This window comes from Saccopteryx leptura, chromosome 1 (genome assembly GCF_036850995.1).
Source record: "Saccopteryx leptura isolate mSacLep1 chromosome 1, mSacLep1_pri_phased_curated, whole genome shotgun sequence".
In the NCBI taxonomy this organism is placed as follows: domain Eukaryota; kingdom Metazoa; phylum Chordata; class Mammalia; order Chiroptera; family Emballonuridae; genus Saccopteryx; species Saccopteryx leptura.
The window spans coordinates 185,867,879-185,892,629 of NC_089503.1; the positions used below are offsets into that span (position 1 = coordinate 185,867,879).

The window sequence follows — 24,751 nt, forward strand, 5'->3', positions numbered from 1 at the left end:
ATTGTAAAAAAAATGAAATGGAAATGTATCAGATGGTGAAGGTAGAAAGAGTTTTAAGATTTCTTTTTAAAGAAAGATTTTTATTGCTTTTATAGGGGGTGGGGCTCGAGAAGTATCAATTCATAGTTGCTTCATTTTAGTTGTTCATTGACTGCTTATTGTAAGTGTCTAAATTGGGCAAGCCCAGGGTTTTGAAACAATGACCTCAGTGCACCAGTTTATGCTTTATCCATTCCACCACCGAAGGCCAGGCTGTTTTTTAAGACTGTTGTTGAAAGATCTGCAAGTGTCTTTCTGGCTTGCTTCTCTGTACCTGAAGGTTTCTCCTCTCTAAGAGTGGTTGATTAAATGAGAGCTTGCTTGGAAAAGGCTTTGAAAAGTCAACAAGTGCTATATGAATGTAAAAAAAAAATTGTTTTTTCATTAGTTATACTATTATTTTATAATGTCACCCTTAGGACATCCATATTCTAGTGTATATTTATAATTTTCATGGTTGTTTTACCTTAGTGTGTTATTTAAAAGGATCCAGTGCTTCCCAGGGGTCCTTTCATAATGGGCCTTGCCATTCCTTGGGCCTTGATTTATTGCTTGTTTTTTTCATGAAGCCTCATGGTTTTTATAGTACTAATCCATCAATGTTAAATAATGACTTTGTGTTATCATCATAATGTTTGACCACTTGGCTGGGTATAAAATTCTCAAATGCCCTCACCTCTACTCCCAAACTGTGTATGCATTGTCATTTGACATTGAATGTTACTTTGGAAGCCAGCTTAAATTTTTCCCTTTATATATGTGACTTGAGTTTTCTCTGAGATTTCTGTAGGATTAATTCTTTTCCTTTGTAGTTCACTGACTTACCAGGATATCTTGGTGTTGATCATAATGTTTCAGTTTGTTTCCTTGATGGTAGATATACCTCTTATCTGTAGGTTTAGATATTTCTTTTTTATTTCATATGTGTTTTCTTCTATCTTTGGTTTCCAATTTGTTTTTTCTTCTCAAGGGTCATGTGTTGCCTGTATGTTTGTTGCCCTGAATGTATACTTTTCTTTAACTATTTTTTCATTTACCTTTTCCCTTGAGGTTGCTCATTTTTCTCAGGCTAATAATATCAAGTTATTGACTCCAGTTTCAGCTGGAACTAAACTTCTTACTGCTTCTGAGATGGCTTCATTTTATGAATAATCTGAATAATCACCTAGGTGGGCATTAGTTGGGCCATGGTAAATCATCCTAGGTTATTGTTTTCTGAAAATGTTAATGTTAATGTTTCTCAGAAGTACTTGCCCACTTTGCCTGCTTTGGAGTTATTGTGCTAAAAGTCACGTGTGACTTGTGAAAAGCAGTGCTCCTTGGCTTCCTGCTTTAGGACTTCTGGTTTGGGAGGGCTAGGGAAGGCCTCAGAAACCTGCATTTTCATAGGGCTCCTGAGTAATTTTGATGCAAGTGACCACCAGACCACACTCAGGCTCACCTACTTGGGAGCGTCAGCTATGAGTGACAGCTATACTCTGTCATCAGGCTGGGCTGACCCAGTGTGCAGTCTCAGACAGTGGTCTGGAGCCCTTGGAACAGATCTCATGTTACGTTGGAGCACTTGTTGGGTGCATAGCATACCCAGCACTATGCTAAGCACTGTAGAGTGTTATAAGTAGAATTGCTTTGTACCTTTGTGGCCATGTATATGTAGCTCTGCTTGAAAACATAGTTAAATGAACTTATAGCCAATATGACAAAGCCTGATGATAGAAAACAGTCCAAAAATAACCTTGAAACTCACCTTCTAGACCAGCGGTTCTCAACCTGTGGGTCGCGACCCCGGCATTCAACCCCCGCCGGGGTCTCGACCCACAGGTTGAGAACCGCTGGTTTAGACAGAGCGAGGATTTGTGTTGTGTCCCTGATACCTTGTTGTTTCCACCCCCACCCCGACCCCAATCCCAACTCATTCTTGATATTAATCCTGTCTGGCCCTCTCCCAAGATCACTTGTATAATTGAAAGTGTGCCCACAAGCCTAATCTCCAGATTGGTGGATTAAAACAAAGCTGATTAGAGGTTTCTAATTGTAAACATGTGAAAAGACGGTCACTCCTTAAAAGATGTTATGGATGATGAAAACTTGTGTGGGTTACAGGGACTCATGTGCATTGTGTGTGTAACCTGCTTATTGGTCACCAGGCTACTCTGACCACAAAATGTGGCACTGTTTTGTTGCAAATATGACACACATCTGTTGCCCCTTGGAATGATCGCCTGGTTCCTGGGGTTCCCCTCCCTGCTTCTCCTCTAAACCTTGCCCTGTCACACTCTCAGTGTGGCCTTGCTCTGAGGCCTCTGTGGCTGGTAATGCTCATTGTCAGAAACAGGGATCTGGGCGAGAAGAAGGATTTCACGGGAAAATGGTAAGTTGAGTTTTGACCCCAAGAAAATACACTGCTCACAAAAATTAGGGGATCAGGGAACATGCAGATACCCATCCAGTACTTTCAGCCTTTTGTCTAGTGCATTTTCATCAATGAAATAAGAGTTGGTTTTGCATTTCACTTGCATATTTGAACGACTTTCTTTGACTTGTCGTTTTCTCTTCTAATGTTCTTGTTTAATAAAAAAAATCAAATGCTTCTTTTTTTATCACTTTATATTCATTTTCAAATATCCCCTAGTTTTTGTGAGCAGTGTAGTTCATTTTATAATAAAAAATATATACTCTTATAACTTTTTCCTCCATATACATATGTTTACTCACAAAATTGTCTCAGCTTATAGGTCTCTCAAGGCATCTGAGAGTTTCTGGAAGGCACCTGTGCCCCATGGTGTGTGTCTTTTAAGGATGCGGTGTGGGGGTCTGCAGGGGCCGTGTGCCATTGGCTGCATCCTGCAGACTCTTGGCTGGGGTCTTGCCCCTGTTTTTGTCTCGTCTGCATCCTCAAGGGCCATTCCTGGCTCCCCGGCCCACGGTGTGAATGTTTCTCCCATGATCTGGACTTCACTGGTTCTGGTAGTTGTGAGTGTTCAGAAGATGTGCAAGTCCTCTCCTTTTTCCTCTCCTTGTTGACTTCCATTATTGTTCCTTTATCATAACGTGTAACAGCTATAGATGAGTCTCATCCCTTTGGGGACATTTTGAGGTATGGATGCTTTCACTATACTGAAGAACACAGGGCAAGGAAAGAGCCCTGGTCAAGGGGCTGGGGCCACCCTCTAGTCAGCCAAGCATTCAAGATTCAGGACCCTTTGGCATGGAACTGCGTGTCATTCACCAGCTATGAGCCCCCCCCCCCCCACCTATGCTGCCCGACCTGCCTCCCCCCTCTACTTGTACATTCTAGTCTCTACTTGTTCACGGGGAAGTAGGGAGAGCCTTCTCAAATCTTTTGGGTGAAGTCCAGACATTCTGTCCACCGCCTCTCCCCTGATTTCCATGTCCGCAATAGAGTGGGGTTCTCAGTAAATTCTTTCGCCTTTTCCCCTTTTTAATCTTCTGTTTAAATTAAAGTTTGACATGATTTAGTTTCAATCAATCCACCTCGGTTCTTTTCGTTTGTAAGTGTTCACAAACAGCCCTGTTCTCTTCGGATACCTACCCACAGTCTGTGTTGTGTCCACTGGTTTGCGATCCCTGACTTCAGTTCGCAGTCATGACCTGCTTTCGTTTGGGTGATATGGGAAGGTGTCTGTGTTTACTGTTTGTTCACAGGTCTCCTGTTCTCCCAGCCTCCTCAGAGGCCACCAATGCAACTCCCCGGTCTCGTGTCGCAATTCTTCAGTACAGTAAGTTAATTAAAGCTATGTTTTCACCCAAGATTGCCTCGTTTATTTCAAACAAGGCTGAGTATAAAGAAAGCTATATACTGTTAGAGAGAGATGAGGCAAAGTTTCAGAGCTCACTCCGCAGGGAAACAGATTTATCTAGTAGTTTGTTTTAGCTATTAAAAACTTATATATAAAAAAGGAAATAAGCCTTTGGCTGTTGCCAGAGGGTGAGAAAATAACCCAGAAAGTGAAATGAAGACAGAGGAGGAGAGCCCCCTTATTTGGAGTTTTTAGGGTATGTGAAATGTTGCATTTTTCCTTAACTGCTCACCTAAACAGTAGTGTTCCCGAGGAAGGTGGTGCCTGGTCCAGGCAGGTATGTGGACGAGATTTTTGTAGCTCCAGGGGAAAATACAGATCTACTAAAATTTTCATGAGTTTCTTATATTTGTCGGATTATTACAGATTGTCTAATAATTTTGCAGTAGTTTGGAAATTTCCATGAAGTCCATGGCAATTGCCTTTATGTCCCCTTATTTAATTTCTCTTTAGTCTCGTCTTCCCTCTTGGAAATATAAGGAAAAAACCCAAATAAAACTGACTCAAAGCTGACTGTTGAAAAACATCCATTACTGTAATTGATTAACTGACCCCCCACCCCCCCCCCCCCCCCCCCCCCCGCATACTCAGAGAGCAAAGGGAGACAGTTAACAGCTCCTTCTCTTTTTAAAGAGAGTCCAGGAAAATCCCATGATGTTATTAGAACACAGTGATGGCCACAGGTGCCAGGAAGAACTTGGGGAAAGAAACAAAAATTTATTGGGACTCTGTCCCCACTTGGCACAGGCTCTGACAGGCTTTTGAAAATCAATGTCAGTGATTTTATTGTATACTGAGGACGGCCCCTCAAGGTGTGGGGATTGTTCTCATTGTACACCTGAATGAACTGAGGCTTGGGGACCACCCAGACAGGGCGGACAGAATTAAGATCCAGACTCTTTTTACAAGCAGACCCTGTCTCTGAATATTGAACTGGTAAACCTTGCACGTGACAAATGAGATTAGTCATCTGTACAAGTAATTTAGGGCTTGTCTGTGAACACCCTGCACTCCAGGGTGACTTTGGAGTCATCTCAGGAAGGCAGGACTGGAACGAGATGGTAAGGAAGAGACTGACATCCTACCTGATAAAGACCACTAACCGAGAGGGCTGGGTAGCCTGGAGCTCAGAGGAGGAGGGATGTTGTTTACGTACACTCTTCTCTGGCCTAGGAAAGGGGGGCGAGCAGCTGTGGAAACTCTGCATTGTGGAGACATTTGCTCTGCCATTGTGGTTGGTGTCAGCATACTGGCAGCTGTGAAATGTTCACTATGCTGAGAGAAGGCAGTGTGGACAAGGGGCTCAGAGCAGGCTCTTGGGGACCACCTTGCAAGGAAGAGGTAATTAACATCCCCCCAGCTGAGGGTATGGAGATTCAGAGCAGGTGCACTTTGACCTCAGAGTGGGTGGAGGCAGGTTTGCTCTCAGAACTCTCGAGGACCCTGCTCTGCCTCCTTGAAGTCTTGTCACCCTGGGATGCAGTGCATTGGTTTCTCTAGTGGACAGTTGGTGGTGGAGACCAGTTCACACGGGTGACATGAGTTCCTTGGAGTCAGGCGGTGTCCCAGCTTACTGGCTAGTGCCTTCTGGGGGATGCAGTCCCTCACTGCCGTTCACTCGCTTGCCTGGCCTGGGACTGCATGGATGACTTCCCCCTAGTTGGTTTGGGTGACCCAGCTCTACTGGTCTGTGCCCGGCAGTGACATCTCAGAGTATGTCGTCACCATAGTCAGAACTCCAGCCCTCAGGGGAGCAGCCAGCCCTGTGGCTGGCTGCTGATGTGGGAGTTTGCGATGCTTATCTGATAGCAGTGACTGGTGGAGATATTAGCATCTCATTTTAATAATTCAAAAATCATAAAATAGGCCACTTTGGGAACTAAAGCATTCAAAAGGAGTTTAGTTGGTTTCCACTGTGTGGAAACACACTGCTATGACCAAAGCACACTTCGGATCTGTGAGCATCAGAGCCCTGAGGGGCTCACACTTCACAGTAACATACATCGCTTTGTTCAAGAGATTCCACTGTGAGAGGCACTGTCCAGGCAAGAAGAGCCCTGGTTCTTTACAATTACTCTGCACTGTCTGAACGCAATGCATATTTGAAAACAGTTCGCTCTCTTAAAACATTCTAAGTACTCCTCACTGCAATCTTCATCAAGTATTCATGTTTAAACAAACCCTTTATTTGAAGGTGGTGCAAATGCTAACTTCAGTCCAACCCCTGCCTCTGTTTCCATGTTATTATCAACTCCCAGTGCTAATGGTGTTAGAACCAATCCGAAAGATATGAGCTTTCTGGGTGCAGTCATGGCCGTAAACTTGGAAGCTGTGTATGGTTATGGTATCTCAATGTGAAATGAGACTAGAGAAGTTTTAGGGAAAAACCCTCAAGTGTCAACAAAAGACAGTCATACCCTATTATAAAATGTGTTCTTACAGTCAGACCTATAAGTTGCAGGTCATGCCCGGCTCACCGCCATGCATGCAGCAGTGTAATGCAGATCTTTATAACGTAGGAATCATATCATGCTGAGTTCTCTCTCATTCCCTCACATGTAGCACCAAGTTCCAATGCTGATATGTGGGGGAAGACATTGAATTTCTTCTTGTTTTCTAGTGGACCACTGGGAAGGGCATTTGCAATACTATAATTGTGTTATTTTTCAGGTCAGTCATTCTGAGTGGCACAAACATTTGATGTAGGCTTTAATTCCAAGTATTATAAAGATTTAGGGCAAAGTCAAGACTTCTTGAAAGATGCCTCAGTCTCCAGGGTACAACCAATGTGTGATGGGCTGACAGTTTGAGATCGTTTTTTAAAATAAACACTTCTCAAATTTGGCATGCAAAGTCAGGCATTTAGAAAGGCAGGAAAATAAGCCCATGCATAAAATATGGCATTAAAATGGTAACTGTGAACTTTGCAGATGGACTAGCATGAGCAAAGCTGTCTTTCGTTAGGTGGGACACAGGGCTGGCAGCTCTTTGCGGTAAAAATCTAGAGTGGAAACTTAAGCTGTTTAGTTGTTTTGAAATAACAGCTACAAGAGAGGGCTCCTTTTGGTTTATCCATATTTTATTGGGGCAGCAGTTAAAATATTCATTGTAGACACCCATCTGTAGCTAGCAGCACTCTTGGGGGGTGTTCAGATGGAGATCAGATTTTTAAGTCACTCTTTACATGGAGAGAAAAAGACAATCATTTATGAGAATTAATAGCACCGTGGACAGGGGCTGCTCAGGGATTTCAGAGCAAACCCTTTCCCATGGTTTATTTTTCTCTTGCTGCCAAATTCTTCAACTACTTGCTTCAACTAAAGGAAGGGACTCCAGGCATAAGATGGAAAAATAAGAGAACAGAAAATGGGGTCAGAGAGTTAGTTGTGCAGGGATTGGTCAACAAGAGAGTGTAACATGGTGCTGGATGCTCTCTCTGTGTGTATGTGTGGTTGTACATATGTATGTGTGTGTGCGGTGTTACCTGTACCATGTGTGTATGTACATGCATGAAGTGTGCATATATGTGGTATATGCATCCATGTATGTCCATGCATGGTGTGTGTATGTGTATGTGGTTTGTGTATGTATGTTGTGTGTGTTTTATGTGTGTATATGCATGTATGGTGTGTGTATGCCTGTGGTGTGTGTATGTGTGCCTATGTGTGTCTGTGTATATGTGTGCATGTTGTGTGTGTGGGAGTTAGATCCCTGCTGGCCCCCAGCGCCTCCTCATACAGGAGAAGCCTCGGGTCCGAGCTAAGGCTGCTCTGGTTTCCCTTTGCCTTGAACTCTGAGCATGTCCAGGTGCCTTTGCTTCAGGATGATAGTCTTGTCTTTTTTCCTAAATTGAAAAAAAACAGTTTTGAATGGTTACTCTGCTCCAGGTGTGGGACAGAGCAATGAAATTCACCCCATTGTCCGGCCTTCCCGCAGTTTCTTTATTTTATTTTATTTTATTTGTTTTTTTTTTTTTTTTTTTTTTTTTTTACAGAGACAGAGAGAGAGTCAGACTGAAGGATAGACAGGGACAGACAGACAGGAACAGAGAGATGAGAAGCATCAATCATTAGTTTTTCGTTGTGATTGCAACACCTTAGTTGCTCATTGATTGCTTTCTCATATGTGCCTTGACCGCGGGCCTTCAGCAGACCGAGTAACCCCTTGCTCGAGCCAGCGACCTTGGGTCCAAGCTGGTGAATTTTTGCTCAAACCAGATGAGCCCGCACTCAAGCTGGAGACCTCGGGTTCTCAAACCTGGGTCCTCTGCATCCCAGTCCGATGCTCTATCCACTGCGCCACCACCTGGTCAGGCCCTTCCCGCAGTTTCATGTGGTGGGGCTCCATTCTACAGACCAGACAGTGCCGAGTGTACCCGCATGGCGGCTGAGCGACATTCTAAACTCGGGCATTCTGTTTCTGGAGCCCATACCCTTTCCTGCTGTGAAGTGCAGATCCGTACATCATGAACGTGTGTGTGTGTTCGTGTTTTAAAAGTGAACTTTCTATTTTGGAATACATATAGATTTGTAGAAAAGTTGCAAAGGTGATACAGAATTCCTTCCCTTCGCCCAGCTTCTGCTATTATGACCAGCTCATATAATCATGACAGTTATTAAAGCTCAAAAATCAACATTGGTACAATGGACTAAGCTACAGATCTTTTTCAGACTTCCCGTTTCCCCACTAATACCCTTTCTTTGTTATAGGAACCGACCCAGGACCTCACACTGCATGCTGCATGTGTGGGTTTTGACCCTCAAAGAGCACAGTGAATGTTGAGTCACTGTTGGCTGAGTTCTCCTTACTCCAGATTGGGGAAATGAGACAGTGTAGGATGGCATTACTGGCCTCCTGGCCCTTCCTCCTGGGAGGTCACAGTGTGGGGTCCAGGATTCTGTTGTCTGATTGACAGTGGAAACCTTGTTTGGGGAGAAGATTTAGAACAGACATAAGGGGATGGACTCTAAATAGAGACTACACTTTGCCCACATGTAGCAGTGAGAAGCCCAAGACACAATTCAAAAAACAAAAAATTCTGGGGGAGAAAGATTTTGCAAGAAGCAACCTCTGCAGTGTCATGAATGTCAAGTTCATGATGCTTTTGAATTCAAAGTCTGCTAGGAGGCTCAATAGCACTGTCTGTTAGAGCAGAGGTCCCAAGCCCTGGTTTCCCACTGGCATCACCTGAAGAGCTTCAAGAGGTACCTAGGCCTGAGTCCCACACCCCAACATTGTGATTTCACCTGTCTGGGCTGTGGCCTGGACTTTGAAATTTTGAAAGATACCTCGATGACAATACTGTCAGCCAACTTTGGGAACCAGTGGTCCAGTCTCACCATCTCAGCTGGAGAGCTAAAGCTCAGGACAATGGGTGACAAGCTGGTCTGGGCTGCATGGTGCTGGTCTGGGCATGACTGATAGCTGACAACCAACACCTCCTGGGATCACATATGATGTCCATGGGTCATTTCTGGTTACTTTTCCCTCTCAGTCTCTCCTCTTCTTCCTTAGGAAGTGTTATCGACTCTTCTGGTTTTTCTGCCTTACATGTGTGCTTCCAGCTCTCTTCTCCCTAGTGCAGGACCCTGCCTGGTCCTGTCCCTAGCTCCTGTCCCCCATCTATAAGCCACCTGGGCCTGTTCATGCCCTGCCTTCTTCTTCATTCTCTGTAGCTGCCTCACCCTGCTGGGTCCTGACCATTTTGAACTTCCTCAAGCCGACATAATACCGTTCTGCGTACTTACTGTTCCCTCTAAAGACAATGACCTCATATTCTCTTGGGGCCTCTGCAGCCGCCTCCTGTCAGTTCAGCTCCAGGGTCAGCTCCCTAGGGAGGCCTTTCCCTCCTCCTGTGCTGGAGTTTCCCACAGCCTGGTCTGCACCTGTTTGTCGTCTTACCTGCTTTCTCTACACAGCTGTGAGCTCCTTGAGGGCAGGGGCTGTTGGTTTGAAAAGTGATCCTAGAGTACACACAGACATAAAAGTTATATTTTTACATATAATTATGTGTTATTATATAGTTATACATAGCTTTGCACATACTGGTGAGAAGAGCAATGCAGCTAGCACCGTGCAACCGAGACATGGAATGTGAGCCTCGAAATCCCTCAGATGGCACGTCTCCCTGCTCTGACCGGTTTATGCTGTTTATTGTTCTTTTGTTTTTCTTCATACTTTTAGTTCATCTCTATCTCCTGTGTTCCAAGCCGAACAGTCTTCCCACGCTCACTGACTCAGGGCTGACCCTGTGGCCAGTTAAGTCACACTTCAGTGTGGGATTTGTTCTTCCGCCTGTGGGGTTTTTATAAGAGGAGATGTCTGCAGCTGGGGAGGCAAAGCTCTGGCATAGGGGTGACCAGGAGGCTGGTGGGAAGACAGTGGCTTTTGTGGAACTCCCGGCAGCTGGCTGAGAGGGCCTGCTGGGCAGACCTGTCAGCATCTATACCTTCAGTGCATGCTGCTTTGAAGATAATGGAAATGCTAGGTCTTTTTTTTTTTTAATTTGTTGTATTTACATAGATACAAGTGTTCCCCCGAATATATCTCCTTCCCTCCCACCCACCCCGTATCCTCCTTGATACCCCCTTTGCCCCCTCTCCCATTGCCTTCCCCCCATTCCTCCATGATTTACTATCCTGCCCTCAATCTCTCTGTGTTATGTGTATATACTTTCCCAAATGTCTTTCCTTTCTTTGATCCCCTGTTCTCATCCCCTTTCTCTCTATCCACTTTCCCTCTGGATTCTTTAACCACTTCTCTGCCTCCCTTCCATTCCTCAGTTCACATTGCTCATTGGATTACTCATAAAAGTGAGGTCATATAATATTTCTCCTCTGTCTGGCCTATTTTGCTTAGCATAATAGTCTCCAGATCCATCCATGTTGTTGCAAAGGGTAAGATTTCCTTCTTTTTCACAGCCACGTAGTATTCCATTGTGTATATATACCAATGCTTTTTAATCCACTCGTCCACTGAAGGACACTTGGGCTGTTACCAGATATTGGCTATTGTAAACAATGCTGCCATTAACATGGGGGTGCATTTCTTCTTTTGAATCAGTGATTTGTTATTCTTAGTACATATTCCTAGAAGTGGGATGGCTGGGTCAAAAGGCAGTTTGATTTTTAATTTTTTGAGGAATCTCCATACTGTTTTCCACAGTGGCTGCATCAGTCTGCATTCCCACCAGCAGTGGAGGAGGTCTCCCTTTTCTCCACATCCTCCTCAGCACTTGTTATGTGTTGTTTTGTTAATGAGTGCCATTCTGACAGGTGTGAGTTGGTATCTCATTGTGGTTTTAATTTGTATTTCTCTAATGATTAGTGATGTTGAACATTTTTTCATCTGCCTATTGGCCATATGTATGTCTTCTTTGGAAAAGTGTCAAGTCAGTTCTTTTGCCCAATTTTTGATTGGATTGTTTACTTCCTGGTGTTGGGTTTTACAAGTTCTTTATAGATTTTGATTATTAACCCCTTATTGGACTGTTGGCGAATATGTTCTCCCGTTGTATGGTTTGTCTTTTAATTTTGTTCTTATTGTCTTTAGCTGTGCAAAAGCTTTTTAGTTTGATATAGTCCCGTTTGTTCATCCTGTCTTTTATTTCACTTGCCTGTAGAGATAAATCAGCAAATATATTGCTGTGAGAGATGTCGGAGAGCTTACTGCCTATGTTTTCTTCCAAGATGATCATGGTTTCACGACTTACATTTAAGTCTTTTATCCATTTGGAGTTTGTTTTTGTGAATGGTGTAAGTTGGTGGTCTAGTTTCATTTTTTTGCAGGTAGCTGTCCAATTTTCCCAACACCATTTGTTGAAGAGATGGTCTGTACTCCATTATATGCTCTTACCTCCTTTGTCAACTATCAATTGTCCATAAAGGTGTGGGTTTATTTCTGGGTTCTCTGTTCTGTTTCATTGATCTGTATGCCTGTTCTTATGCCAGTACCAAGCTGTTCTGAGTATGATGGCCTTGTAGTATAACTTGATATCAGGAAGTGTGATACCCTTTGCTTTATTTTTCATTTTTAAGATTGCGGAGGCTATTCGTGTTGTTTTTTGGTTCCATATAAATATTTGGAATATTTGTTCTATATTATTGAAGTATGTCATTGGTATTTTAACAGGAATTGCATGGAATTTATAAATTGTTTTGGGTAGTATAGACATTTTAATAATGATTATTCTTCCTATCCATGAGCACAGTATATACTTCCTTCCACTTGTTTGTATCTTTCTTGATTTCTTTTATCATTGTTTTATAATTTTCCGAGTACAGGTCTTTAACCTCCTTGGTTAAAATTACTCCTAGGTACTTTTTTGTTGTTGTTGCAATAGTGAAGGGGATTGTTTCCTTAATTTCTCTTTCAGACAGTTCATTGTTGGTATATATAAATGCCACTGATTTCTGAGTATTGATTTGATATTCTGCCACCTTGCTGAATTCATTTATTAGTTATGGTAGGTTTTTTTTTTTTTTTTTTTTTTAATAAATACATTTTTATTTTAATGGGGTGACATCAATAAATCAGGGTACATACATTCAAAGAAAACATTTCCAGGTTATCTTGTCATTTAGTTCTGTTGCATACCCATCACCCGAAGAGAGATCGTCCTCCGCCACCCTCCATCCAGTTCTCTCTGTACCCCTCCCCCTCCCCTCTCCCTCCTTCCCTCCCCCCACCCCCCATAGCCACCACACTCCTGTTCATGCCTCTTAGTCTCGCTTTTATGTCCCACCAATGTATGGAATCCTGCAGTTCCTGTTTTTTTCTGATTCGCTTATTTCACCCCGCACAATGCTACCAAGACTCCACCATTCCGCTATAAGTGATCCGATGTCACCATTTCTCCTAGCTGAATAATATACCATGGTGTATATGTGCCCCATTTTCTTCATCCAGTCCTCTATTTTTTTTACAGTGATTAACAGCCTTTAAGCAAACTCTTGGCCAATACAGCAAGAATCCATGAATGAGTAGTGTCCTTAACATGTTCCCCAAGTCCAAGTTGTCCCCATCACCATGCCAAATCCCTGAAAAATGCAACCCAACCACAGTTCAGTCTGTTAGGAGCTGTCACAGGGAGCAGGAGTCCAGGAAAGTTCCCCACAGGAAAAGTCCGCATGGCACTGGAATTGTTGTCACCATTCTATACTTTGCAGCTCATGTCCAAGTCCCAATGACCGCTGCTTCTAGCTGGTAATGATTCAGGCAGACTGGAAAAATCCATTTGCAGCATGCGTGGATATGGAGCTTCTGTTCTCCTCTGCCTGGAGAGTTGAGACCAGGTTGCTTTTCCCTGGAGCTCTGTGACTGTGGCCTGGTAAAGAGAACCTTGGGATACACTAAGCTGGGTGGCAAAGGTAAATTCATAATACAAGTTGGCAAAAGGAGGAAAGAGAGCTCTAAAGAGTAGGTCTCAGCCTGAAATATGAGTGGGGCATTGAGGTAGGAGGGATAAAGGAAACACTATATATTAAGCAAAGCAGCAGAAAATAGGACTATCAACACCCACAACAGAGATCTTTGAGGGAAGAATAAAAAACCTGACTATTCAGGCAAAACATAGTTAAGTGGCCCTTGTGCAAATGAGATCAGTTTACCTGCTTCTTGGAAGAAATACCCTAGGCTCGTCCACAATGTCGTAGATGGGGCCTACGGCCCTGGGCACCTTCAGCCTTCAGTGGCAAACCCCAGCTTTCTGGGCAAGGTTAGGTCATAGGTGGCTGGAGCAGGGCTGGAAGAGACTGAACCCTCCCTTAGAGGAGCGAGGGGGAAGCCCACCTTCCAGTGTCCCTGTTTCCTCACAGCAGAGGCGTGTAAGCCTGGCAGGCTTTAGCTCAATGACCTTCCTTTCCACTATTGTAGCAGGACCCAGATGGCATCCTATGAGACCCTTTGGGGTGTTGGAGCCTTTAAGGGTGTATCCTAAAAGCTGGTAGTTCCCCTGATCTCTATTGGGCTTTTTCTGCCTCTAGGTATCTTAAAAGCCATTCTCAGAAGATCTCGCTGAGGGGTTTGAGGATCCCCTTCTGCCTATATAAATCTTTTCCATATATCTGGAGCTATTTGGAAAAAAGACAGAACAGTGTTATTAGCTAGATCTAATAAAGAAGGTAGTAGTTTGCAGGCGAAAAAGATTTGGTGTCTCCTGTTCATCAGCATTCAAAAGAAATGTAAATTTTTTTTTTTTTTTAAGTAAAAAGCATGATATGGTAGACCCGTCGGAGTCATTGGCCTGGTGTGCAGGATTCCCGGGTTCGATTCCTGGCCAGAGCACACAGGAGAAGCGCCCATCTACCTCTCCACTCCTCCCCCTCTCCTTCCTCTTAGTCTCTCTCCTCCCGCCCGCAGCCAAGGTTCCACCGGAGCAAATCCACCCTGGACACTAAGGATGGCCCCATGGCCTCCGCCCCAGTCGCCAGAATGGCTCCGGTTGTAACAGAGCAACATCCCAGATGGGCAGAGCATTCCCCCCGGTAGGCATGCCAGGTGGATCCCAGTCAGGCACATGCAGGAGTCTGTCTGACTGCCTCCCCATCCCCATCCTCAGAAATATACAAAAAAATAAATAAATAAAAGAAAAAATACTAAAAAAAAAAAAAAGGGGGGGGGCATTCCCTTGTGCTAAAGCACCAGGGAGCATGGAGTGAGCTTGAGTATGTCCTATGAAACATGGAGCTCTATGTTTACATATAAGTCTTTGAAGAAGGAGGAACTGCTGAAATAGTTTATCAGCATTTGTCCCTAAGACAGCAGTCTTTATAGTGGGAACACCATACGTAAATATTTTCTGTCTGTCTATAGATTAAGGGGGGAATATGGCAAATGCTGAAAAGCCATGATCTTTGTGCCCCTCCCCTCCCCCAACCCCCTCCCTCTCCTCCCCCCACCCTGTAACCCCCACATTGTTGTTCATGTCTCTGAGTCTCATCTTTATGTCCCACCTATGTGTGGAAACATATAGTTCTTAGTTTTTTCTGATTTACTTCTTTCACTCAGTATAATGTTATCAAGGCCCATCCATGTTTTTGTAAAAGATCCGATGTCATCATTTCTTATGGCTGAGTAGTATTCCATAGTATATATATACCAAAGCTTTTTAATCCACTCATCCTCTGATGGTCACTTGGGCTGTTTCCAAATCTTTGCCTTTGTGAACAATGCTGCCATAAACATGAGGGTGCATTTCTTCTTTTCAAACAGTGCTATGGTGTTCTTGGGGTATATTCCTAACAGTGGTATAGCTGGGTCAAAAGGCAGTTTGATTTTTAATTTCTTGAGGAATCTCCATACTGTTTTCCACAGTGGCTGCACCAGTCTGCATTCCCATCAGCAGTGCAGGAGGGTTCCCTTTTCTCCACATCCTCGCCAGCACTTATTCTGTGTTGTTTTATTGATGAGCGCCATTCTGACTGGTGTGAGGTGATATCTCATTGTGGTTTTAATTTGCATTTCTCTAATGATTAGTGATGTTGAACATTTTTTCATATGCCTATTGGCCATCTGTGTGTCCTCTTTGGAGAAGTGTCTATTCATTTCTTTTGCCCATTTTTGGATTAGATTGTTTGTTTTCCTGGTATTAAGTTTTACAAGTTCTTTATAAATTTTGGTTATTAACCCCTTATCAGACGCTATGTCAAATATATTCTCCCTTTGTGTAGTTTGTCTTTTTATTCTGTTCTTATTGTCTTTAGCTGTGCAGAAGCTTTTTAGTTTGATAAAGTCCCATTTGTTTATCCTGTCTTTTATTTCACTTGCCTGTGGAGACAAATCAGCAAATATATTGCTGCGACAGATGTCAGAGAGCTTACTGCCTATGTTTTCTTCTAAGATGCTTATGGTTTCACGGCTTATATTCAAGTCTTTTATCCATTTTGAGTTTATTTATTTTTTTTTTAATTTTTTTTTTTTTTTTTTTCATTTTTCTAAAGCTGGAAACAGGGAGAGACAGTCAGACAGACTCCCGCATGCGCCCGACCGGGATCCACCCGGCACGCCCACCATGGGGCCACGCTCTGCCCACCAGGGGGCGATGCTCTGCCCATCCTGGGCGTCGCCATGTTGTGACCAGAGCCACTCTAGCGCCTGGGGCAGAGGCCACAGAGCCATCCCCAGCGCCCGGGCCATCTTTGCTCCAATGGAGCCGTGGCTGCGGGAGGGGAAGAGAGAGACAGAGAGGAAGGCGCGGCGGAGGGGTGGAGAAGCAAATGGATGCTTCTCCTATGTGCCCTGGCCGGGAATCGAACCCTGGTCCTCCGCACGCTAGGCCGACGCTCTACCGCTGAGCCAACCGGCCAGGGCTTGAGTTTATTTTTGTGAGTGGTGTAAGTTGGTGGTCTAGTTTCATTTTTTTGCAGGTAGCTGTCCAGTTTTCCCAACACCATTTGTTGAAGAGGCTGTCTTTACTCCATTGTATTGTCTTACCTCCTTTGTCAAATACCAGTTGTCCATAGAGCTGTGGGTTTATTTCTGAGTTCTCTGTTCTGTTCCATTGATCTATGTGCCTGTTCTTGTGCCAGTACCATGCTGTTTTGAGTACAATGGCCTTATAATATAACTTGATATCTGGAAGTGTGATACCTCCCGCTTTTTTCTTCCTTTTCAGGATTGCTGAGGCTATTCGTGTTCTTTTTTGGTTCCATATAAATTTTTGGAATATGTGTTCTATGTCTTTGAAGTAAGTCATTGGTATTTTCATTGGTATTGCATTGAATTTATAAATTGCTTTGGGTAATATAGACATTTTAATGATGTTTATTCTTCCTAACCATGAGCACGGTATATGCCTCCACTTATTCGTATCTTCCCTGATTTCTTTTATCAATGTTTTATAATTTTCCGAGTACAAGTCTTTAATCTCCTTGGTTAGATTTATTCCTAGGTACTTTATTTTTTTGGTTGCAATGGTAAAGGGGATTGATTCCCTGATTTCTCTTTCTGACAGTTCATTATTAGTGTATAAAAATGCCTCTGATTTCTGAGTATTGATTTTATATCCTGCCACCTTGCCAAATTCTTTTATCAGGTCTAGTAGTTTTTTGACTGAGACTTTAGGGTTTTCTATATACAATATCATGTCATCTGCATATAATGAAAGTTTTACTTTTTCTTTTCCAATTTGGATGCCTTTTATTTCTTTTTCTTGTCTGATTGCTGTGGCTAGGACTTCCAGAACTATGTTGAATAAGAGTGGTGAAAGGGGGCACCCCTGCCTTGTTCCTGATCTTAAGGGGATTGCTTTTAATTTTTGCCCATTGAGTATGATGTTGGCTGTGGGTTTGTCATAGATGGCCTTTATCATGTTGAGGTATGTTCCCTGTATTCCCACTTTGCTGAGAGTTTTGATCATGAATGGGTGCTGGACTTTATCAAATGCTTTTTCTGCATCTATTGAAATTATCATGTGGTTTTTCTCCTTTCTTTTGTTTATGTGATGAATCACATTGATTGATTTGCGAATATTGTACCAGCCTTGCCTCCCAAGAATAAATCCTACTTGATCATGGTGTATGATTTTTTCCATATATTGCTGGATCCAGTTTGCTAATATTTTGTTGAGGATTTTTGCATCTAAGTTCATCAGGGATATTGGCCTATAATTTTCTTTTTTTGTGTTGTCTTTGCCTGGTTTTGGAATCAGAATTATGCTCGCCTCATAAAAGGAGTTTGGAAGTCTTCCTTCCTCTTGAATTTTTTGAAATAGCTTGAGAAGGATAATAGTTAGTTCTTCTTTGAATATTTGGTAGAATTCACTTGTGAAGCCATCAGGCCCAGGACTTTTCTTTTTTGGGAGTTTTTCGATAGCTGTTTTAATCTCATTTGTTGTAATTGGTCTGTTTAGGTTTTCTGATTCTTCCAGATTGATTTTTGGAAGATTATATGATTCAAGGAAATTGTCCATTTCATCTAGGTTGTCTAGTTTTTTGGCGTACAGTTCTTCATAGTATTTTCTTACAATATTTTGTATTTCTGTTGTGTCAGTTGTTATTTCTCCACTCTCGTTTCTAATTTTATTTATTTGAGTCCTCTCTCTTTTTTTCTTGGTGAGTCTTGTTAAAGGTTCATCGATCTTGTTTACCTTTTCAAAGAACCAGCTCCTGGTTTCATTGATCCTCTGTATTGTTTCTTTAGCCTCTATGTCATTTATTTCTGCTCTGATCTTTATTATTTCCTTCCTTCTACTAGCTCTGGGCTTTACTTGCTGTTCTTTTTCTAGTTCTTTTAGATGCAGAGTTAAGTTGCTTATTTGAGCTTTTTCTAGCTTCTTGAGGTATGCCTGTAATGCTATAAACTTCCCTCTCAGGACTGCTTTTGCTGTGTCCCATAAATTTTCAGTTGATGTATGCTCATTATCGTTTGTTTCTAGGAATTTTTTAATTTCTTCTTTGATCTCAATGTTAACCCATTCATTGTTTAATAACGTGCTATTTAGTTTCCAAGTGTTTGAATGTTTTTCAATTTTTCTATTGTGGTTGATTTCTAGTTTAATGCCATTGTGATCAGAGAAAGTGCTCGATATGATTTCAATCTTCTTAAATTTGTTGAGCCCGCTTTTGTGCCCTAACATGTGGTCTATTCTAGAGAATGTACCATGAGCGCTTGAAAAGAATGTATATTCTGCTGTTTTAGGGTGAAAGGTTCTGAAGATATCTATTAAATCGAGTTGATCTAATATGTCCTTTAAGTCTGCTGTTTCTTTGTTAATTTTCTTTCTTGAGGATCTGTCTAATGATGTTAATGGGGTATTGAAATCTCCTACTATTATAGTATTGCTGTTGATCTCGCCCTTTAAGTCTATCAAAGTCTGCTTTATATATTTAGGTGCTCCTATATTAGGTGCGTAGATATTTATAATGGTTATATCTTCCTTTTGTATTGCTCCCTTTATCATTATGTAGTGACCTTCTTTATCTCTAACTATGGTCTTTGTTCTAAAGTCCATTTTGTCTGATATAAGTATTGCTACCCCAGCTTTTTTTTCATTTCCATTTGCATGAAATATTTTTTTCCATCCTTTTATCTTCAGTCTATGTGCATCTTTTGATTTAAGGTGTGTCTCTTGTAGACAGCATATGTATGGGTCCTGTTTTCTTATCCACGCAGCTACCCTATGTCTCTTGATCGGATCATTTAATCCATTAACATTTAAGGTTATTACTGATATGTAATTGTTTGTTGCCATTTTTTTTTCTTTAAAACTGTTTTTCTCTTTTGCTATATTCTTTTTTTTTTCCTTTGATCTGTTTACAAGAGGTCCCTTAGCATTTCTTGCAGCCTTGGTTTGGTTGCAGTGAAATCCTTGAGTTTTTTTTGTCTGTAGAGCTTTTTATTTCACCTTCAATTTTAAATGATAGCCTTGCTGGATAAAGTAGTCTTGTTTGTAGATTCTTGTTCTGCATTACTTTGAATATTTCTTGCCATTCCCTTCTGGCCTCAAGTGTTTCTGTTGAGAAGTCAGAAGTCATCCTTATGGGGGCTCCTTTGTAGGTGATAGTCTTTTTTTCTCTAGCAGCTTTTAATATTTTCTCTTTATCATTTAGCTTTGGTAATTTAATTATGATGTGTCTTGGTGTTGGTTTCTTTGGGTTTCTCCTTAATGGAGTTCTCTGTGCTTCCTGAACATGTGAAATGTTTTCCTGCTTTAATTGGGGGAAGTTTTCTGCTATAATATGTTTGAACAAAGTCTCTATCCCTTGTTCTTTCTCTTCTTCTTCAGGAACCCCTATGATGCGGATGTTATTTCTCTTCATGTTGTCACAGAGCTCTCTTAGAGTTTCCTCAGACTTTTTGAGTCTCTTTTCTTTTTTCTGCTCTGCTTCCGTGCCTTTATTTATTGTGTCCTCTAAGTCACTGATTCGATTCTCTGCTTCATCCATCCTGCTTTTAATTCCTTCCATTGTATTCTTTATTTCAGATATTGTATTTGTCATTTCTGTCTGATTCTTTTTAATTATTTCAATGTCCTTTTTTATATTTGTTATCTCTTTATTTAGGTTTTCGTAATGGCCATCTATGGTGGTTCTAATATCTTTGAGCATCCTAACAATCGTTATTTTAAACTCTGCATCTGGTAATTTGGTTATATCTGATTCACTTAGGTCCTTTTCTGGGGATTTCTCTTGGTTTATTTGTGTTGTATTTCTCTGCCTCCGCATTTTCTCTTCACGAGAGTGGCTGTGATCACGTGCTCGGGTGCACAAGGGTTGGTGGCCTTGGCCTTTGCCCCGCCCCTGTGTGTGACGTTATGCTCGGTCCTGAGGGCACTGGCAAGCACCTTTGCTCTGCTGCGGGTCTCCACCTGTTTCCGAGCTTTCGCCCTGCCTTTGCAGGATGATCCCACTCAAGGAACAGCTGCTAGCCTTGGCTCTACCACCGGGCAGGAATGCGTGCCCAAGCTCAGCTCAGTAGCGGAACTCCGCCTCTTCTGGGCTTTTGGCTCTACCCCCGCGGGAGGAGCTGGCTACCAAGTCAGACCGCAAGCCTGAGTTGCACGGGCGGGGCAGGGCTGTGCTCCTCTACCCTTGCTCCGGGGCTGGTTTCTACCCTTTCTGGGTTTCCCGCCCTTCTCCCGGAGGCTGGATTACAGGCTGCTGGCAGCTGAGCTTGGCTGCTTTTGCACGCCCCCTTCTCCCTAGGCGGGCAAGATTGAGCTCACACCTGAGCCCACTGGTGGCCAGCCGGCTTCCGCCCCTGCCAGCAGAACTGCGCTTTTGTCTTTCACTGCTGCCCGCTCTCCGGTGCGCCCTCAGCCGCGTGGGTGGGGGCATTGCAGCTCGGACCCTAAGACTCACTACTGTAGACCCGAAAGCTCCCTCCTTCTATGCGACTCTGCTCTGAATGCTGCGGGAGAGCTTGTTTGGCTGCTCTCCTGCTTCCCTTTGCTGGTATTGCTGTTTCCGGGGGAAATATTCACTTCAGCTTTGGGGAGTGACTCGTCCCAGGGGTTAGGGTGGCTATCTCCCAAAATGTTTTTCCCTATGCCTCCTAGATTGCACTCTCTTCCTGTTACTGTGGTTTTCTCCCCTCTCCCTCCGTCTCCCGGAGCCCCGGGTGAGTGTTTGTGAGAGAGATGTTCTGCGTGGTCCCTTTAAGAAGGATCCTGGGTCTGAGAAATCAGACTCTCTCACAAACAGTATCCTGACTTGTTTCCAGCTAAATACTGTCCTTACGCTTCTTCTGGGCTCTGGGGCTGCAGGCTGGGGCTTTGTTCCTGGGGCTCAGGACCCTTTCCCCTCTGCTAAACGCACTTCCCGCCACGCGAGTCTCTCCCTGCTGCCGTTCGCTCCGAGAAGCTGGGCAGCCCTCTCCGCGTTTCCGCTTTTCCTACCAGTCTCTGTGTGGCTTCTTCAGCGTTCCTTGGTTGAAGAGTCCTTTTAGTTTAGTCCAAAGTTGGTTTTTCCAGCTGATAGTTCATAAAATTAGTTTGTAATCCACATTGGTTCTGGGAGGTAGATGCTGGTACGTCCGCCTACTCCAGCGCCATCTTGTCTCCCCAGTTCTGGTAGTTTTTTGACTGAGGCTTTCTGGTTTTCTATGTACAGTATTAAGTCATCAGCAAATAATGAAAGTTTTACTTTATCTTTTCCAATTTGGATGCCTTTTATTTCTTCTTCTTGTCTGATTGTTGTGGCTAGGACTTCCAGAACTCTGTTGAATAAGAGTGGTGAAAGGGGGCACCCCTGCCTTGTTCCTGATCTTAAGGGGATTGCTTTTAATTTTTGCCCATTGAGTGTGATGTTGGCTGTGGGTCTGTCATAGATGGCCTTTATCCTGTTAAGGTATGTTCCCTGTATTCCCACTTTGCTGAGAGTTTTTATCATAAATGGGTGCTGGATTTTATCAAATGCTTTTTCTGCATCTATTGATATCATCATGTGGTTTTTATCATTCCTTTTGTTTATGTGATGAATCACATTGACTGATTTGCAAATATGGTACCAGCCTTGCCTCCCCAAAATAAATCCCACTTGATCATGATGTATGATTTTTATCATGTATTGCTAGATCCGGTTTGCTAATATTTTGTTGAGAATTTTAGCATCTAAATTTGTCAGGGATATTGGTCTATAATTTTCTTTCTTTGTAGTGTCTTTGCCTGGTTTTGGAATCAGAATTATGCTTGCCTCATAAAAGGAGTTTGGAAGTTTTCCCTCTCCTTGAATTTTTTAAAATAGCTTGAGAAAGGATAGGATTTATTTCTTCTTTGAATGTTTGGTAAAATTTACCTGTGAAGCCATCGGGCCCAGGGCTTTTGTTTGTTGGGAGTTTTTTGATAACTGTTTCAATCTCTTTCATTGTAATCGGTCTGTTTAGGTTTTCTGATTCTTCCAGTTTGATTTAAAAAATTTTTTTTTAATTTATTCATTTTTTTTAGAGAGGAGAGGGAGAGAGAGAGAGAGAGAGAGAGAGAGAGAGAGAGAGAGGAGAGACAGAGAGAGAGAAGGGGGAAGAGCTGGAAGCATCAACTCCCATATGTGCCTTGAGCAGGCAAGCCCATGGTTTCGAACCGGTGACCTCAGCATTTCCAGGTCGACGCTTTATCCACTGCGCCACCACAGGTCAGGCCAGATTGATTTTTGAATGATTATATATTTTAAGGAATTTATCTATTTCATCTAGGTTGTCCCATTTTTGGACATATAGTTCTTCATAATCCTTTGAATTTCTGTTGTGTCGGTTGTTACTTCTCGACTCTCATTTCTAATTTTATTTATTTGAGCCCTCTCTCTTTTTTTCTTGGTGAATCTGGTTAAAGGCTCTTCAATTTTGTTTTCCTTTTCAAAGAACCAACTCTTGGTTTCATTAATCTTCTGTATTTTTTTTTTCCTCTATGTCATTTATTTCTGCTCTGATCTTTATTATTTCCTTCCTTCTACTTCCTCTGGACTTCACTTGCTGTTCTTTTTCTAGTTCTTTTAGGTGCAGAGTTATGTTGTTAATTTGAGCTTTTTCTTGCTTCTTAAGGTATGCCTGTAATGCTATGAACTTCCCTCTCAGGACTGCTTTTGCTGTGTCCCATAAATTTTGAGTTGTTGTATGTTCATTTTTATATGTTCAAGGAAGTTTTTGATTTCTTCCTTGATCTCATTGTTAACACATTCATTATTTAATAACATGCTATTTAGTCTCCAAGTGTTTGAATGTATTTCTGTTTTTCTTTTGTAGTTGATTTCAAGTTTCATGCCATTGTGATTAGAGAAGATGCTTGATATAATTTCAATCTTCTTAAATTTATTACGACTTGTTTTGTGTCCTAACATGTGGTCTATGGTAGAGAATGTACTGTGAGCACTTGAAAAGAAAGTGTATTCTGCTGCTTTAGAGTGAAAGGTTCTGAAGAAATCTATTAAATCCAGTTGATCTAGTGTGTCCTTTAAGTCTGCTGTTTCTTCGTTAATTTTTTTTCTTGAGGATCTATCCAGTGATATTAGTGGGGTATTAAAATCCCCTACTATTATAGTATTGCTGTTGATCTTGCCCTTTTTGTCCATCAAACTCTGTTTTATATATTTAGGTGCTCCTATATTAGATGCATATATATTTATAATAGTTATATCTTCCTGTTGTAATGCTCCTTTTATCATTATGTAATGGTCTTCTTTATCTCTTACTATAATCTTTGTTTTAAAGTTTATTTTGTCTGATATACATATTGCTACCCCAGTTTTTTTTCCTTTCTGTTTGTGTGAAATATTTTTTCCATCCTTTTATTCTCAGTATATGTGTATCTTTTGTTCTGAAGTGGTTCTCTTGTAGACAGCATATGTTCGGGTCCTGTTTTCTTATCCATGCAGCTACTCTATGTCTTTTGATTGGAGCATTTAATCCACTTATATTTAAGGTTATTATTGATATGTAGTTGTTTATTGCCATTTATTCTTTAAATCTATAATCCTCTTTTTCTTGGTTTCTTTTTTCCTTTGTTCTTTTTACAGCAAGCCTCTTAACATTTTCTGCAGTCTGGTTTGTTTGTAATGAATTCCTTGAGGTTTTTTGTTTTTGTCTTGGAAGCTTTTTATTTCTCCTTCAGTTTTAAATGATAATCTTGCTGGATAAAGAAGTCTTGGTTGTAAGCTCTTGTTTTGCATTACTTTAAATATTTCTTGCCATTCCCTTCTGGCCTCAAGTGTTTCTTTTTAAAAATTGGGTGTCATCTTTATGGGAGCCCCTCTATAGGTAATTGAGTTCTTTTCTCTTGCTAGTTTTAGTATTTTTTCTATATCTTTTAACTTTGGTATTTTAATTATGATGTGTCTTGATGTAGGCCTTGTTGGGTTTTTCTTTAACAGGACTCTCTGTGCTTCTTGAACTTGTGTAACATTTTCCTTCATCAATTTAGGAAAGTTTTCAGCTATGATTTCTTCAAACAGATTCTCTATCTCTTGTTCCTTCTCTTCTCTTTCAGGAACCCCTATGATGCAGATGTATTTCTCTTCATATTTTCACAGAGTTCTCTTATAGTTTCCTCAGACTTTTTGACTGTCTTTTCTTTTTGCTGCTCTGTTTTTGTGTTTTTATTTATCTTGTCCTCTAAGAGGACAATGGACTTCTCTTGTTGATTCATATGGTTTACATTCCTCTGTCTCACCATTTTTTCTGTGTGTGGTTTGTAAGCTTATTAGGGTTGTGGGTCTGAGGTTGCTTTATGGAATGCAGCTCCTCCTCCAGGTCTTTATCTCTCAGCCTTAGAGTCTAAGTTGCTGATTCGATCTTCTGCTTCATTCAGTCTGCTGTTGATTCCTTCTAGTGTAGTCTTCATTTCTGATATTGTAATTGTCATTTCTGATTGACTCTTTTTTATGATTTCAGTGTCCTTTCTGATGCTTGCAATTTCTTTATTTAGGTGCTCATTAAGTCCATCCATTGTAGCTCTGAGATCTTTA

General features: G+C 41.9%; 1 pseudogene; it reads right to left on the reverse strand.

The window, feature by feature from the left end:
- The window catches only part of LOC136388182 (solute carrier family 25 member 3 pseudogene), a 42,901-nt pseudogene extending 22,266 nt beyond the window's left edge, over positions 1-20,635 (reverse strand).
- Positions 20,636-24,751: the final 4,116 nt, after the last annotated feature.